Source organism: Cryptomeria japonica, chromosome 7 (assembly GCF_030272615.1).
Source record: "Cryptomeria japonica chromosome 7, Sugi_1.0, whole genome shotgun sequence".
Taxonomy (NCBI): Eukaryota; Viridiplantae; Streptophyta; class Pinopsida; order Cupressales; family Cupressaceae; genus Cryptomeria; species Cryptomeria japonica.
In genome coordinates, this window is record NC_081411.1 from 651,277,432 (window position 1) to 651,294,582 (window position 17,151).

The window sequence follows — 17,151 nt, forward strand, 5'->3', positions numbered from 1 at the left end:
CTTCAAGTAAAATCCAACTCCATATGTTCCAGTGAGCCAAATCCAGGACATGCAGAAAGAAATGTTGAAACTGCAAACAAAAAGGAAATATTTTTGGTTGATGCAAGATTGCTATGAACCGAGGATGCTCCTACATCAGACATCTGGGGTTGTTGAAAAAAGTGAGTCTCTAACTTTGCCAGGGTCAGAGGAAAACCAAGGCGGTCTACCTCTACCTAATAAATCCAAGATGAACCTTCAACTGGTATGTCCTTCCACTTCACAAGATACTCCTTATATTGACTGCTCTGAGTACAACGCCCAATCCTGTTGTCCAAAATGTCTTCAATCTGATCTAGTTCCTTCCAGGGTAACTATTTCTCCAAGTTTGCAATACTCTCCTCACTGAATTCCGGTTCATGATACTGATGAAAATCTATAATGTTAAATACAGGTGAAATACTCAGACTATCCGGTAACTCCACTTCATATGCATTGTTGTAACTGAACTTTCTCAAGATCCTGCAAGGTCCAAACTTTCTCATCTGCAATTTGTTATAAGTTCCAACCGGGAATATTTCTTTTCTCAAATACACCATCACTTCATCGCCAACTTAAAATTATTTATGTCTCCTCTTCTCATATGCCTTCTCCTTATACTTTCTATTCATGTCCTCCAAATGTTGCTTAACTTGAATATATAAGCCCTTCATGTGATCTGCAAATTCTTATGCTTCTGAACTTCTCTGGTCTTCACTGCTAATATCTCTTAATTCTGATATAGGATGTGCTCCAATAAAAATCTGAAAAGGTGTTCTTTTGGTACTCCTTTTTGCAGAATTATTGTAGGCAAAATCTGCTTGTGCAAGAATCAAATCCCAACTTCCAATTTTATCTCCAACTAAACATCTCAACAAATTTCCCAAGCTTCGGTTAACTACTTCTGTATGTCCATCATTATGTGGATGAAAAGTAGAACTGAACTTCAAATCTATTTTCATTTTCTTCCAAAGTGTTCTCCAAAAATATCCAACAAACTTAGTGTCTTTGTCTGAAACTATGCTCTTAGATAATCCATGCAATCTCACTACTTCCTTGAAAAATAGGTCTACTACATGTAATGCATCTGATGTCTTCTTACAAGGTATAAAATGAGCCATCTTCGAGAATCTATCAACTACCAAAAATATAGAATCATTCCCTCTCGGTGTTTTAGGCAATCCAAGTATGAAATCCATGCTTATGTCCTCCCAAGGTCTTACCGGTACTGTCAAAGGTTTATACAATCCCACATTTTGACTACTACCCTTTCCAACTTGACAAACTCTACAACTTTGCACATATTTCCTAACATCCTTATGAATCTGGGGCCAAAAGTAATTCTCACTCACCAATGCTATTGTTTTGTCAATACCAAAATGTCTGGCTAATCCTCCACTATGTTTCTCCTTTATCAGATTCTCCCTCATAGAACTCTTAGGTATGTACAATTGAACTCCTCTGAATAACATCCCATCCTGAATGAAGTACTCCAACCACTAGCTTTTATCTACTGTAACTGGTTCTCTACATGTTCTCCAAGGTTCTGCAAAATCCGGGTCGTCATCATATAAGGTCTTCAATTCCTCAAATTCTAATATTGTCACTCTCATCTCTGTCGGCAAATTCCTTCTCCTACTCAGTACATGAGCAACTTTTTTATAATTCCCACTTCTATGCTTCAACACAAAGGTTTAACTCTGCAAAAATTCTACCCATCTTATATGTCTCTGATTCAACTTACTCTAACTGTTCAAATACTACAAAGCTTAATGATCTGTATACAACACAAACTCCTTAGGCAATAGGTAATGTCTCCACTACATCAAGGCTTGAACTATGAAATAAAACTCCTGATCATACACTGAATATCTCCTCTGGGAATCATTCAATTTCTCACTGAAATAATCTACTACCCTCCCTTCCTGACTCAAGACTGCTCATATTGTTGTTCCACTTGCATCGCAATCCACTTGAAATGCTTTATTGAAATCTAGTAAAGCTAACACAAGCTTCTCAGTCACTTTTTGTTTCAACAACTCAAAACTTTTGTTTTCTCTAGTGGTCCACTTGAATTCCTTTCGATCTCCCCTCATGGTCTTAGTCATAGGGTTACAAACTGAACTAAAATTTCTGATGAACTTCCGGTAGAAACTAGCCAATCCATAAAATGATCTTACCTCTCCAATGCTTTCCGGTGTAGGCCACTCAACAATTGTTTTTACTTTCAGGGTCCATCTTCAAACCATCCTCAAATATCATAAATCCCAAATAGACTAATTCATCTTTCATGAAAGTACACTTCTTAAGATTTATCAGCAACTTTTCTTCTCTTGACCTCTACAAAACTTATCTCAAATGCAACAACTGCTCCTCTTTTGTCTTACTGAAAATCAGAATGTCATCCAAATGTACAATAACAAACTTACCCAAGAATTTCTTCAATACCTCATTCATCAGCCTCATGAAAATACTCGGTGCCTTAGTTAACCCAAAAGGCATCACCAACCATTCATACAGCCCTTCATTTGTCTTGAATGTTGTCTTCCACTCATCTCCTTCTTTGATCTCGATCTGATGATATCCACTCTTCAAATCTAGCTTTTTAAAGTATTCTGGCTTCACTCAAACAGTCCATTATGTCATCCATCCTAGGCAAAGGAAACTGGTATTTTTCTATGATCCTGTTTATTTCTCTGGAATCGATGCACATTCTCCACTCTCCATTATTATTAGGTGCTAATATTGTTGGTATTGCACAAGCTCTCATATTTTCTCTGATCAAACCTTTCTTCAACAGCTCCTGCACTTGTCTATTCAGTTCTTCATTCTTTGTCAGTGTCATCTGGTGTGCAGCTTTGTTACGGGAACTAGCTTTGAGAACTAGGTCCATGCAATGATTGATACTCCTCACAGGAGGCACATTATCTAAAATGATGTCTTCATATTCTGTCAGCAAATATTTTATCTCTTCTATTTTTTCCTCTTCATGCTCTGGATTCTCAGTCTTCTTAGGAACTAAGGAAAAACACACATTCTCATGTCTCAATCCATCCATGAATTTCCTTCCATCCACCAAACAGATTATAGCATTCATATAGACTTCACTCTTCAAAGGTTCCTCCAAGGGCAACAAGGTTTTCTTCATCCCATTGGCTACAATAGTGTATGTATTCTTCCTCCCATTATGTATTGCTTGTCTATCAAACTGCCAAAGTCTACCCAACAAAAGATGACAAATATCCATAGGCATAATATCACACCAGACTTCATCATGATAATTCCCAATTTTCAATTTCACCAAATATTGCTCACTTACTAACAAATTATGTTCATCCTGAATCCATGCTATCTGTAAGGCTTAGGGTGTTTCAATCTTTCAAAATTTAACTTATTCACTAGATGTCTCTTCTGAAACAAGATTATCTAAACTACCACTATCAATAACAACTTTACAGCACTTATCGGATACCTTACATCTGGTCTTGAACAAATTATTCCTCTACAAGGGCTCTTCATCTCTCTCAGTATGACACAAATCTGTTCTCATCATCATCGGTTCTCCATCTTCCGATTTATTATCTGATCCGGTGGGTTTTTCTTCCACCATTGTTGTTCTTCTGATATTCTTTGTCTTCTTACACTCGAAAGCACAATGTCCTTCTCCTCCACACTTATAGCAAGTTACTCTAAACACTGTCATGTCTTGTCTTCCAAAGTTATCATTCTTGTAGCCATCTAGTTCTCTCCTCCGATAGAAATTTCTATCATATTTTTGATATGAAGTACCTTCTTTGTTCACTTCTTTGTCCTTATTCTGATCTATACAGGTTCCTCTACCTCCAGCATATCCTCTTCCTCCTTGAAATCTTCCTCTGAAAAACCTTCCACCTCTGCTTATGTCTTTTGTTTAGTTTATTTTCTGCCTTCAGGGCATACTAGTAAGCCTCTTCAACACTCTGTAATTTGATCAAACTGAGTTCATATTGTATAGACACCCAAAATCCATTCAAATATCTTGCAACTTGTTCAACTTCATCATCAACATGGTTGGATCCGATATTCAACCTATAAAATGCTTTGGTGTATTCCTTCACAATAGATTCCTTCTGTCTCAAATTCTGCAACTTCCAAAACAAATTCACTTGATAATTAGCTGCCATAAATTTTGATTTCAACTTCAGAACCATCTGATCCCATGTCTTGATCTTCTCTTTACCTCTTCTTTATCTATAAACCTGCAAATGCTCCCACCAAAGAGATACATGACCTTTCAACCAAGTACATGCATATTTCACCTTCCTTTCTTCTACAATGTTTTCAAAATTAAAATATTTCTCCATCTCTGAGATCCAATCCATCAATTCATCTGGATCCAACTTTCCATCATATTCTAGTGGGTTAAAATGAGGTTTAGTATTCTCCCTACTTAAAACCCTCAAAAACCTTTCCTCATCTGGATCAACCGTCGGTGGGTTTACTTGTTCTGTTGGGGCTTCTTCTCCTTCATCTTCACTTACATCTTCAATGTGTTGGCCTCTTCTTTGAGCTGTCTCCACGACTTCCAACTGGGTTGTTATACCTTTCAATATTTTCATTGCAGCAGGGTCTACATTCCCACACGCTCTACTATTCCTAATTCCTCTTCACGCCATCTTTACGCCAGTCCATTGCAAATGCAGGTTGGATCCACAGTTTGCCACCCTACAATAAAATTCTCAAGACAACGCAATCTCTGGAATGAAAACTCACTTAGATACCACTTGAAGTAGTCACTGACTAGGAGGGACCTCAAAGAGATCAGTCCAGACCATTTAGCAAGAGTAAACTGTTTACAACCAACTGGTAACAACCGGGTTACAGAAACTGGCTCATAGGCCTGCTAAACATGCTCAAAATACAGAACAGGTCACAACCAGTACCTCAAATTTTAAGATCTATCTTCTATGCTCAATCTAACTTCTTGATTACATTCTAATGTTTTATTATAATGATTTACACGATCCAAGAGGATCCGGTTAGCCCAAAAAGGGATCAAAACCCAAAGAATAAGACCTAACATGTAAAACCAACAAGGTCGGCCTCTGCCAAACAAATTCCTTCAAAAAATCCAAAGGATGAAGTGTAGATCACAGGGAAAGGTGAACCATATGCTAAGGAATATCAGAATCAACGCTCAAGGCTCTACAAGCTACAAAAGGGGATCTAGTAGATCACCAATGCAAATAGGTCCAGGCAATCGGTAACAGAAAACTTTCTCAGAAAATGGTAGTTATAACTTGTCAGAAAATGATCCAAATGCTCCACAGTTTGGGAATAAGGAATATGATCAAGTCTTCAAGTAAAATCCAACTCCACGAGTTCTAGTGATCCAAATCCGAGACACAGAGAAAGAAATGTTGAAACTGCAAATAGAAAGGAAATGTTTTTGGTTCCTGCAAGATTGCTATGAACTGGGGATGCTCCTGCATCAACTTCACAATACTAACTTTTGTTGGTTGCTATAATTTTATGAAAATTTCCCTGATATCCTTGTAGCTACTTCAACAAGCTTCACTTATACCAAAAGTAACTTTTTCTCAAATTGTTTACACATTTAATTTTAGTAGTAAGTGTTCCTATTTTTAACAAATGATAACTTTTCTGAAGTTTTCTAGATATTAATGATGTGGAAACATTAGTTCCTTTAAGGAAATTTTACTTTTCCAATAATTGAACCTTCAAGAAGCCTCCATCAATCCTTAGGATAAGATAAAGTAAGATTCAAGTGATGAATATAGTAGACACCTAAAACTTGCACAACTAATTATATGAATTTTTTTCATTTAATCATCATTTATTCGCCTATTAATTAGACTAAGGTTTAATTAATATCCCTTTTCTTCCAATTAGCCTTTTAATCAAATTAAAGATTTGATTGAAATCCTTTTCTTCTAGCCTAACCTATTAATTAAACTAAGGCTTGATTAAGTACGCTTTAGCCATTTAATTGAATAAATATTATTTAATTAATTAAAATCCCTTTTCCCTTTTAATTGAATTTACAGTTGATTAAAATCCCTTTGCATTTAAATAAATCATTATTTATTTGTGAATATTCCCCCCACTTGCAAAATACTACAAATGCAAGTTGCACCCCTTTTGGCTAAAATAAATCTTTTATTTTATCTAAAAATGCATATTTTCCTCCACTTGCATTCTCCTACATTTTTCATTAGCATGCTAATATTCTTCTAGAACCCCTCTAACCCCTCATTAATTAGCCTAAATTCTTCTAATCTTGTCACATCCCTAAAATTGGGGGAGTCACTTCTCCAAATTTGGGGAAAGTCTTCAAAATGTGTTGAAGACTGTACCTTCTTCAACAAGTTAACTTGTTCAATCTTCCAAACTTGTAAGGTTATCTAACTTTCAACAAATTAACCTCCAAAGTCTTCACAGAGCATTTAATGCCTCTTACAAGACATCATACTAGCCCATGATGGTTGTCCCTTTGGTCATCCCTCAACTTTGCACAAGAGTTTACCTCTTGGACAATAGAATGCTCCATTGGATAATGGAATTATCCAATGGTTTCATCCCTTAAGGTTATCTCTAATACTTAGCATCTAATGTTTGCTTAGCATCCTCTCAAGCCATCTCAAGGTGACATTTGTCAACTTGGGATTGGATTGAATTCTCGTCATGGATTGATAACTTTCAATCCTAGCCCTTGGTGAGATTGCTCAATCTCAACCATCCATTTGTCTATTTTCTCTATAAATAGAGCTCATTTCTTCAATCTAAGGATCCATCGTCTTTTGCGTCCATATTATAGTTATTTTTGTTGTACAGGTTATCAAGGAGCTCCAATTGTTCACTCTCCAGAATCTAGGCCATCCTAATTGCATCATAATTTAGATTATATCATGTTTTAGATCATCATTTAGCTTAATTTCATATCAATTCCATAGCATTCTCATATCTCATCTTCATCTTAGCTTAATTACATCACTTAATCTTTCAATTTGGAAATACACCTCCATCTTGCATATCATCTATCATAGTTCTTCATCCATATCATATCAATAGGTTTTCATCTAATCACTAGGATATTAGTTGCATCCATTTTGATCCTAGATTATTCTTCATATCTCATTCTTTATGTTTACATCTAAAAGGTCAAGTGATATTCCAAGCTGAGAGCCACCTTGAATCTTGAAGATCCTTGGAGATAGAGAACCATGAGACGGTTTTGAGCAATATGATTTGATGAACATGTTTTCTTCATTTAGATTTCTTGATGTAATGTTTCATGGGTGCATTTGATGTTTTTTTATTGTCTTTCATGCCTCCAACAAATCAGGTGCACATTTTTGGTGCCTATCGTGGGGCTAGACCCCTAATTTGATCAAAATCGTAACATTTTTGCGCAGGTCCGGCCAAGAAATTTTCCAAAATCTTTTAGTGCATATGTGGTATGCTGCAGCACATTTGGTCTTTGTTATAGTGTTTTTTTCTCTATTATAGCATATACGATCACTATTATAGTGCATTTGAAGTGCGGCGTAGCACATTCACTCTTTGTTTTAGCGCATTTACATCTTCTGTATTTTTCTGGCTCTAAACAGTTTAGCGCATTTGCAAAGTATTATAGCACATTTCCAATAAGTTGTAGCACATTTATTCTCTATTTTAGCGCATTTGCACTCTAGCGCATTTTTCATAGAGGCAAAAATTTTGTAATCTCGATTGGCAAATTAGGCTTGTCTAGCCCCACCAAGTGTTTGGGATTTTCACTAACTTCTTTTTTTGTAGGTTTCTAACAGTTTCTTGCAGGTTGGAGGAGTTAAATTGGGATTTTGATTTCTTTTTAGTTTTTCAAAGTTGGTTAAAAATAATTCACATTTTCTTTTTGGTAAAAAGAACCTCACAATTTCATTTTAGTGCTCTAAAATAAATCAAACTTGTTTTTGGGCTTAAAAAGAACATCACTTGCAAAGGTAAAAAGAATCACAAATCAAATTTTGTTTTCTTGCAAGTTAGGAGCAAAAACACCTCAATTTGGGCTTAAAAAGAACAAACAAATCTTTTGTTTTCTTGCAAAGGTAAAATTCACAATCAATCTTTATTTTGCAAGTTAAAAAGAACAATCAACTTGTCCTTTCTTTGCAAAATAGATTTACTTTATAGCAACGTGCTTTCATTTTGTTGACCAAGATTTCACTTTCCTAGTTAGAAAACCATTGCTATGTGGGACTAAAAATAAACACCATGTTTGATTGGACCAACATCTCCAATTAGGACTTAGATAATAATTGCTTTGAAAAGGTAAAAAGAACATTGTATGCTTTGTCTCGAGTGGTAGGTATATTCTCTCCCCTTAATTGGGTGACCAAAGAGCCAAACCCATTCTTTTCATGCTTTATTTACTTCCAAGCATTTAAAACGTTTAGAGGGTCTGCCTTCCCAAAGCCTTGAGGGGGCTAGTGAGAAGGGTACGACCCAAGTGGGTAATGACTAAATCCAAGTTTACCAACCCACTATGATCAAATGTGGAGGCCATGATTTGGTAGTTGGCCATGATGCTAGTGGATATTTAGGAGGAGATGGTGATGACATTACAGCTATTCCTCGTACATCAACACCCCATTTTTGTACTAGTTGTCATCAATTATGCTATGGGCCTGACGGTGATCCAAGTGCATCCAATTCACATCATCATCCATCTTCTTCAGCTGCACATGGAGCATCTGGTGATCATAAATAATATTGGGTCCTATGTCGATTTCCTATGTGCCAACGATCATCCAACAGATGAACGTGATAGACAGGTATGTATGTAAGTTAGATATATAATTTTTAATGAATTAATTTATTATATATAAAATTGAACATATATATATAATGTATATATTTAGTTCATGTATGTATGTATGTCTTGATTATATGCCTCTAGGCCATGGTTGGGGGATGCACGTCGACTAGATCTTCATATCGTTTTCACAGTACTATTGACACCTCTCAATCTCAGCACACCATTTGGGATACTATTTTTAAAATCTAATTGATTTTTTTATTTAATTTTTAAAGAAATTACATAAATTATTTAAATTATAACTTCAAGTACACAGTTTTAACTTAAATTTTAAATGTAGATTAATTTAGACAACCATGTGCATACATATTATTAATTTGTTGACCTATATAAATTTAAATGACACTATTTTTTAACATAGGGAACTGTGACGCCGACTTCCACATTGGATCATCCACCTATGATTGTTGTGAGTGCTCCTCCAACATCGGTTGTTGTAGATGAGCCCATAGATATTGTGCGTTGACTCTCTAGTTGATCAATTTTTTATGCATGTCTAGATATATTTTTTTTACATTTGAACAATTGAGAGCTTGTTAACATAAAAATTAAATTTTGTTACAAGTGGACACGACTATTCGGATGGGTTTTTCGGACCCATATCATGGTGACCCTCTTGTTGGTTTTCTACAGACATCGACTGCATTTTAGGTGAAAAATTTGATTTATAATAAATACTTCAGTTTTTAAATAAAATTAAATGTGCATGTGTACATGTATATGTAGATAAACCGTACAACTCGTTTACACTTTCATGTATACATGCTTTTTTTTTATGTTGTAGGATCTCATTAATACCACTTTTGCTTCTAATATTACAACCACTCAAACAACAACACCTGCACATACTGATGTAGAGCACATGGATGTGCATACAGGAGATGATCATCAAGTACACAATATATATTTAAACTCACTTCAGTACCTATTTTAAAAGCACCTAATTTTCGGATATGTACATGCAAAATTTCTACGAGGTCTAATATTTTTATTTATATAATTAAACATTATTTATTTAAATTTAATATTTCTATTTTAAATTCATTGAGATCTATGTGAACTATAGCTTGAGATAGGAGAGACGTTGACAACCCTCATAGCACCTAGAGATGCAGAGCAACCGATGGAGAGAGGAGATGAGCCTACTCATGTACGTACGACAAGTTTTTTAGTTGTAATAGTTAGTTGAATTGATAAATTATAAATATAAATTTTTAAATCATGTAATAGTTTTAAATTTATATTTCATGTTGTAACTCACAAGTTCATTTTTGTCTTGTAAAGTGATTCTCTTCATTCTGGTTCACGTGGCTTGAAGAGGAGTCTAGATTTTAGGGATTCCTCATGAGTTTAGGGGAGCTAGATATAGATTTATTATAGATCTTTCATGTATTTTATTGTTCCATCGTGAACTTATTTTACATTTCAGCACCTATGTACATTTATGTCATACTTGTTTATTTCGTGTAGTTTGTTTATTTCATGACATGGACTTGTTTCATCATGGACAATACATATATATGCTTTACGAGCTAGCACATGTGTTTCATGGACATTATATATATATATATATGGTTTAATACATTTTTCAAGGCCTATGTGCACAGATTATTATATTTATTTCATGGGTCAACATTAAATATTATATGCTTTCTAGAACACTTTGTTATATATGTATGTATATGGATTTTATAATTTTTCTTCTTAAATGTACACGTGTTCATGTGTTAAATTATATATTGATTTCTAATGTAAAGCTCGAGAATATATGTACCTTGATTACAAATTTGAAAAGAAAGCAATCTACATTTAACTTAATCATGTATAACTTAAATAATTAATACACATTTAAATTAAATGTACAAGTGCATTTAATTAAAACATTATATAAATGCTCAAAACAATTGACATATATATTTAATAAGTTACACACTAATAAATATATGTGTATGTATACATGTATTAAGCAATTTACATGAAACAAAATCATTTTAATATATACACATAAACAATTTACATGAATCAAGATCAATTTAATAATATACACACAAGCAATTTACATGAAGCAATCAAAAATATACATCTATATTAGATAATATGATGTACACAATTAAATTAGGACGTGCATCATGGCTTAAAAGGGGATGGATCTAATTAGGACTTCTATTTTAAAGGAACATGGACTACGTAATCAAGACAATGTGGCTTAAGGGGATGAAACTACTTAGGACTTGGCTTAAGGGGATGGACCTAATCAAGACTTGTGGCTTAAGGGGATTCAAGCCTAAGGGGAATAATGTTCATGTATGCACATTACACATTTATTATTTTTAAATGAATTGATAAATAGCATATATACATGTATACATATGAAGCAATAAATAGCATACACATACATTAAATAAATGAAGCAATTATAACTAGAACGTACACATATGAAGCAACATAAATAACATGTACAATTGTACACATGATTGATCCATGTATGAAATATCGAAGTTTAATTCACATCTTAAGTATATAAAAGTTTGATCCACACTTCAAATATAAAAGTTTGATACACATTTCAAATATAAAAGTTTAATCCACATGTCAAATTTAAAAGTTTGATCAACATCTTAAATATATTAAAGTTTGTTTCAATCTATTAAAATCATTAAAAGTTTGATCCAATCTAAGACATTAAAAGTTCAATTTAAATCTAGGTCAATAACATTTTAAATTCGATCCCTACATAAAGACAATCAGGTTCCTGAAAGATCTATAAATTAGATCCTCGCCTCTGAGACAACTTTTGGATTGCAGAAGACCTACATGCAATAAATTTAATGAGTTCAAATTAGAATTAAATTAAACATACACATTAAAAATAGAAATTAACTAAATATTTAACAAAAAAAAATGATGCTTACCAGTTTATTGGAAACCTTGAATACACGCGTCCGGGACTAACATTGTGTGTTATCTCCCTTCGCTATTTCACGAACTGTGTGGCCAACATTTTCTTTAGCCTCACGAAATGGTGAATGCGACTAACATAGCGTGTTATGCACCTTCACTATTTCAAGGACTGTGTGGCCAGCATCTTTTTTATCCTAGCGAAACAACGAATGCGACTAACATTGCGTGTTATCCGCCTTCATTATTTCACAGACTGTTGGCATATGTGCAGAACTTGATGACATGATGATATTGTATATTGTCATTGATGTCAATATGTTGAAGTGTGAACCAATATATTAAAGTAAGCAAACTGGCAAGAGAACTAGTATGATATTGTGAACCGGTATATGTGAAAAAGTGAAGCGATATGTTGGAATGAGAACCGGTATATGGGAAGTTTTGTATCTGGGTTTCACTTGGCATGACTATCGGTTGGTAGTCTCAACTTTAGGGTTTCCGGTTGATGCATTCCAAACCTGTGTGGTTCAACTAATCACATCTTGTGATGAGTTAGCATTATAATGAAGATCAGATAGTGTTGCCACATTAGCCTTGTGCGCGTGAAGGATTTCCTTGAGGATCTTGCATGGAGATTGATCCTATCTACCTCGGGAATATGCAAAGTCTCTGTAAACGGTGGAGAGCGCGTGATGAGTTATCAACTTTTTGAAGCGGCAAAGAATGAACATTGGAGAACGTCTTGCGATCTGTTCAAGACTGTTGTATTCAATGCAGTATGATTAACGATCAGGATTGAACTGATTGAATTGTTAAACCTAAAATGTGTAGGGTTTAGGGTTTATGCTGTCGACCTATCTATTTCCTATAAGGTCGGTGATGTTTTTCATTTTGAAGTTGTTGGCAAATGTTATGTGTGTATTCAAGTGAAGAGATACTTGATTCTTGCCAGACCGGAGAAGTGTGTTGATACCTGCATAGTGTGATTGCAGAAGCAAAGGAGCTAAAGTGGATTTGCCTTGGCATTGAGTTGTTATCAGATCAGTGTATTACCTATTGACTTCTAACCATTTCAACAGTTGGAAAATCCCTTAACTAGGTAGCTTTAACAGGCTTTTGTGTAAATCCTTTAACAGGGTGACTCAATTCAATGAGTTCTTCAAATCCTCTTGCAAGGTAACCTTTAACAGGGTTCTAACCTTTAACCGGGTATTTAGCCATCCCTTAGCTGGGTGATCCCTAGCAGGATCGGTTCCTAGCAAAACCTATTGTAAAAGTCTTTAACCGGACTAGGCTCCTAACAGAGCAGACTTCAAAAGAGTTCAAAGAACAGCTTGTGGATATTCATCCCCACCGTGGTTTTTCCTAGGTTGGTTTCCACGTGAAAAATCAGTGTGTCATGTGTGATGCTTTTCATGTGATGCTTTAATATTTTCTGTCAAGTGGTAAAGCATGTTGAACCGGCAATCATTATATTTCTGATGATATATTACTTGTTTATGCATAGGGGTGAAGTGGAAATGAGATATTATATTGTGTAGAGATCTAAGTGTTTACTAGTTTATGTCTTTCATACTCTCACTATGTTTTACCAGTAGTGCCCGGATTTAGACCGGTGTTACTATCTACCAGTTAAGTGCAGTCTTTGCAGTCAAACTGGTTCTGGGAAAGTTTTTGTCTATACTGATCCACCCCCCCCCCTCTCAGTATCGGTTTGGTACTAACTAATTCATCATTATTCATCAATTGGTATCAGAGCATCTTCCAGGTCCTCTGTGTTGTAAGCTTAGCCGCTTGAGGAAAAGATCCTACTCTAATGATGAAGAGGGAAGGTCCAAAGTTTAACAGAGATAACTTAAAGACATGGAAGGACAGAATGAAGATCTACATTAGAAGCATGGGTGCTCAACATTGGAGGTATATTGATAATTCTTATGTTATTCCTACCGGTACTCTCACTGATGATCAAAAAAGAGAGATTCGGGAGAATGGGCAAGTCATGGAAGCCCTAATCAGCAATCTATCTGACATTGAGTTTATTGATGTTCAAGATAAAGATAATCCCAAAGAAGTATGGGATGCTCTGGAGAATATCTATGGCGGTGATGAGCATGTGAAACAAGATAAGAAAGAGAGCCTTAGGGGAAAGTTTGAAGACATGTGGATGGTTGAAGGAGAGACCATTCAACAATATGGAATAAGAATCAAAATTGTTGTTGGAGACATCAAGATTGCAGGAGGTAAAATAGATGATTCCACTGTTGTTAGCAAAGTCTTGAGATCCTTATTACCGGTCTATGCAATAAGGGTTGTTTCTATTCAGGAGTTGAGGTCTATAGACAAGACAAAGGTATCCCTAGATTCCATCATTGCTAATTTGACTGCATATGAGCTAAATAATTATGATGGCAGTATTCAAAAAACTAAATCAGCCTTTAGAGCATCTGTTGCACCATCTAGAAAGGGAAAAGAAGCTAGTACCAGTTGTGAACCAAGACAAAGCAGAGAAATGGATGATGAGGATATCCTAATGGAATTTGAAGCTCTTCTTGCCAAGAGACTTCCTAAGGGAACTAGTAAATACAGAGGTAAGCTCCCTTTGAAATATTTTTCTTGCAATAGGATAGGACAAATTGCTGTAAACTGTCCTAATAGTGATAATAAGGACAAACCGGAGAAGTTCAAGAAGTTCAAAGTAGGAAAAATGAGAAACTGTTTTGTAGCAGTTGATGAAGGTGTCACTGATGAGGAATCAGAAGATGAAGAAAGTGAAGACATTGTGTTTGTAGTAGTTAAGGAAGATGTATCAGACAAGAAGGCTCTTGTCTCCCGCTTTGATAATTCTAATGAGTGGATTATTGACAGTGGTTGTTCTCACCACATGACTAGTGACCTGAGTAAGTATCTGTCTCTAGAAAAGTATGATGGTGGTGTGGTCTGATTTGGTAATGATGCACCATGTATGGTAAAAGGCAGAGGGTCCATCTCTCTAAATGGAAAAAGAAGTGTTGATAATGTGTATTGGGTAGAAGGTCTCAGGAACAACCTTTTGAGTGTTGCTCGGCTGAATGACAATGGACTCACTCTGGAATTAAAAGATGGAGTGTGCAAAATAAAAGGAAAGAGTGGCGAACTGATGGCCACTGGTATGCTGAATGCAAATATCAGTACATGTCTAATGGCTAAGTTTGATGATAGATGGATATGGCATAGGAGACTGCCATGTAAATTTTGATAATATTGTGAAGGCCAATAAGATCAAGATAGTTAGAGGATTGCGTATGCTAAGAAAACCGGAGAATCCTTTGTGCAGAGAGTGTCAACTGGGGAAAATGTCTTCCTCAACCTTCAAAGGTAAATCTTTCACTGCAGACAATTTACTTGATCTTGTGCATACTGATTTGTGTGGTCCTATGAAAACTAGGAGTGTGCAGGGAGATAGGTACTTTATGATTATCATTGATGACTGCTCAAGAATGATGTGGGTCACATTCTTGAAAGATAAGTCTGAAGCTTTTGGAAAGTTCAAAGCTTCCAGAGCACTAGTCGAAAAAGAAAGTGGTAAGAGGATTAAGTGCCTAAGAACTGATCAAGGAGGAGAATTCACCTCTGGTGAATTCAACTAGTACTGTGAAGAGAACGGCATCAAGAAGCACTTGTCTGCCCCCCAGACTCCACAGCAGAATGGCCTAGCAGAGAGGAACAACTAGACTATAGTTGAAGCAGCTAGAATGATGTTGATTCAAGGGAAGGTTGCTCACACCTTCTGGAGAGAAGCGGTGAGCACTGTAGTCTACACTATGAACTGGGTACTCATCAAGAAAGGTAAGGATAAAACACCTTATGAGTATTGGACCGGTAAGACTCCTGTAGTAAACTACTTTAGAGTGTTTGGCAGCAAATGTTATATCAAGAGGAGTGAACATCAAAGCAAGTTTGATGCAAAATGTGATGAGGGAATATTCCTAGGATTTTCCACCAAGAGCAAAGCTCTTAAGTGTTTCAACAATAGGACTCAGAAAATTGTTGAAAGTATTAATGTTAGAGTGGATGAAACCTCTGAGAAACCTGAGGAAACTGGTAGTGAGCGAGTGGTAGATGAACTGGTTGTAACCTTCTGGGAACCGATTGCAAAACAACCTAGTACCAGTAACAGTGCTCCTACACTGGTAGATGTTGATGAAGATGAGGATGAAGAAGAAAAGTAAGAGGAAACAGCTAAGATCATTCCCAGATATGTAAAGTTGAATCATGATCCAAAGAAGATCATAGGAGACAAGGATGCAGGAATTCTTACAAGAAGAAAGGTCGGAGAAAATTCTTGCATGATCTCTGAATTTGAGCCTAAAACATTTAAAGAGGCACATAAAGATGAAGACTGGATCAAGGAAATGGAAGAGGAACTTGACCAGATAGAAAAGAATGGTACATGGTCTTTGGTACCCAGACCTGAGCATAAAAATGTCATTGGCACCAAATGGGTTTTTAGAAATAAGATGAATGAAGATGGCATAGTGGTAAGAAACAAAGTCAGACTGGTGTGTAAGGGATATGCTCAAGAAGAAGGAGAAGACTATGGAGAAACCTTTGCTCCAGTAGCTATATTGGAAGGATTTTGTATGCTTCTTGCATATGCAGCCTTCAAGGGATTCAAAGTATATCAAATGGATGTAAAATCTGCATTTCCGAATGGAATAATTAAAGAGGAGGTGTATATAGAGCAACCAGATGGGTTTTCCCTATCAGAAGACAGTGACATGGTGTGTAGGATACATAAAGCATTGTATGGATTGAAGCAAGCACCTAGAGCATGGTATGAATGCTTACACTCCCATCTTGTGAAGATTGGATTTGAAAGAACAAGTGAAGATAGCAATATCTATCTGAAGTCAGAAGGAGATCAGATTCTTATCTGTGAGGTATTTGTTGCTGACATAATTTTTGGTGGAGATGACAAGATGAGTCATGATTTTGCAGATGAGATGAAGAAGGAATTTGAGATGTCACTTATAGGGGAGATTAAGTTCTTCATTGGACTATAGATTCAACAAATGAAAGATGGTATCTTTATCACTCAGTCCAAGTATGTCAAAGAGGTGTTGAAGACCTTTGGCATGGAAGACAGCAAACCGGTTGGTACACCAATGGTGACCGGTTGTAAATTATCAAAAGAGGATGACTCATCTTTGGTGAATGAGAAGGAATACCGATCAATGATTGGTAAATTTCAACCTGAAAGTGTTTACAGATGCTAATTGGACTGGTAATATGGAAGACTGGAAAAGCACAAACGGTGGTGCATTCTTTCTTGGTGGTAGACTGGTCTCATGGATGAGTAAGAAGCAGAGTTGTATCTCTCAGTCCACAACAGAAGC